Here is a 2339-nt window from a genome sequence, read left to right as displayed (position 1 = left end):
AGTTGATCTTTGGGTTTTAAATTAACTATAAAATGAGCTATACTTGTTATAACGGTTGGGAAATTATAGCCAGTGGGCCAGAGATGACCTCTGCTTGTTCCTGTAAATAAAATTATATTGGTACATAGCTGTACCCATTGATGTACATATTATCTGAAGTTGCCTTTCCCACTACAGCTGTAGAGATGAGTACTTGGGACAGAGACCCTGTGGCCTGCAAAGTCTATCATTTACTGTCTAAGCCTTATAGAAAAAGTTTGCCTGGCCCTGTGGTGTTTTTCAACTTTGCCTTTTGGAGACACCTTGCTTTTATATCTTTCTTTTTACTCCTTCATGTCAGATTATAATAGCCTGTATTAGAAGTTGAGTATTCTTTCTAGATGATTCTCCAGCCATTTTTAGATTCTCCATACTGCTCAGGAAAGTTCCCACTTTGCAGTTGCCCCTTTTCTATCTACTTGGTAGAGTCCCCAGTATAGCCTGTACTTTCCCCCCAAGTCTTCAAGCAGAAGTTTATTTTTCTCTGCAGCCTTCCAGTATGGGGTCCTTGCATGATTCCAGGGTTTCTGAATGGCAGAGGTTTTTAAAAATCTGAGTGTGCATATTATTTGTTTTTAACTCATATAATTTTATATTTATTCCTCATTGGAGGAAACCAGTATTGAGGTCATGAAATTCTGCTTTTACCTCTCTATTTAAACTTCCTTACTTGAGTGTATGTTTGATGTGTATGGGGCATTTCTATTTTGCTGTGTTAGCATGTGTAGATAGTTCCCAACAAGAAAAAAGTAAGTAGAATATACCTTCCAGAGAAGGATGTCATGCTAGCTCAAAAGGAGCTTGATTCACACAGCTCCTTGAAGTCATGAACCTTAGCCATCTTATTCTTTTTTTTTTTTGGCGTGTGGCCGCTGCACGGGTCTGGGGTGCCGAGAAGTAGGGGACCCTCCTGAGCGACCGGTTCACGGGGGAAAGTCGGGTGCTTGCGGGAAGGGAGACCCGGAGGCGACGGAAAGTGGCCCTGAAACCGCGCTCCCCTCTCGAGCCCACAGCTGACGCCCCGCGGGGCTCGTGGTCGTGCGCCTTCGCGGGGAGCCGTGCTCCGACACAAAAATATGGAACGCTTCACGAATTTGCGTGTCATCCTTGCGCAGGGGCCATGCTAATCTTCTCTGTATCGTTCCAATCTTAGTATATGTGCTGCCGAAGCGAGCACTAGCCATCTTATTCTTAACTCTGGCTCCAGCATTTAGCAACCTGACCCCCTAAGTGTTAGCCTAATGAATGAACAAGTGACTGTAAAATAACACCTCAAGTAAGGAGATGACTGAGTTTATTTTTGTCTGTGGTTCCACTATTTCCCAAATTTCCTGTTAAGCATCTCTCTAGGTTCTAGAACCAATCAAACCTCTAAGCAGAAGAAATATATGGATCTCTAGTTCTGGAGTTCTCTACTTTGGTACCATCTCAGTTTTGCTTCTGGTCGTACTTCAGAATTTCTAGACTTTTATCTTGTAACCAACTGTCATCTTGAACCTTATCATAGCATATTTGTAAGACCAGGTATATAGTCATTCATATTAGTTTCACATTGCTGCAAATTATCACAATTGTAGCAAATTACCCCCAGTTTGATAGTTTAGAACAATAAAACTTATTATCTTCTAGTTCTGGAGGTCAGAAGTCCAAAATAGGTCTCACTGAGCTAAAATCAAGATGTCAGTGGAGTTATGTCTCTTCTGGAGGGCCTAAGGAAGAGTCTGCTTCCTTGTCTTTTCCAGGTTCTAGAAGCCTGGCTTGTGGCCTCCTTCCTCCATTTTCAAAGCTAGCAACCTAACATGTTCAAATCAATCTCTCTCTCCCTCTAACTTCTGCTTCTTTGTCACATATCCTCTGAATCAAAATCTGCTTCCTCTAACAAAGATCCTTGTGATTACATTGGGCCCACCAGGATAATCAAGGATAACCTCCCCATCTCAAGATCCTTAATCATGGGGCACCTGGGTGGCTCAGTGGGTTAAAGCCTCTGCCTTCGGCTCAAGTCATGGTCCTGGGGTCCTGGGATCAAGCCCCATATCGGGCTCTCTGCTTGGCGGGGAGACTACTTCCTCCTCTCTCTCTGCCTGCCTCTCTGTCTACTTGTGATCTTTGCCTGTCAAATAAATAAATAAATTCTTTAAAAAAAAAAAGTCCTTAATCACATGTGCAAAGTCCCTTTTGCCATGGAAAGCAATGTATTCACAGGTTTAGGAGATTTGGAGGTGAACATCCTTGGGGGAAGCTTTATTCAACATATCACACTTGTCTTCCTTATCTGAACTGGCCCTTGGTTCCCTAAC

General features: G+C 42.9%; 1 non-coding gene across 1 annotated transcript; it reads right to left on the bottom strand.

The window, feature by feature from the left end:
• Window positions 1-1109: 1109 nt before the first annotated feature.
• LOC116572516 lies at window positions 1110-1216 on the bottom strand. The gene has a single exon (XR_004278376.1). It is a non-coding gene; the product is annotated as a U6 spliceosomal RNA (small nuclear RNA).
• Between the last annotated feature and the right edge of the window lie 1123 nt (window positions 1217-2339).

The sequence above is a fragment of the Mustela erminea genome, chromosome 13 (genome assembly GCF_009829155.1).
Source record: "Mustela erminea isolate mMusErm1 chromosome 13, mMusErm1.Pri, whole genome shotgun sequence".
Lineage (NCBI taxonomy): Eukaryota > Metazoa > Chordata > Mammalia > Carnivora > Mustelidae > Mustela > Mustela erminea.
The sequence above is the reverse complement of the archived record's forward strand: the minus strand, read 5'-3'. Positions and strand labels throughout refer to the sequence as shown.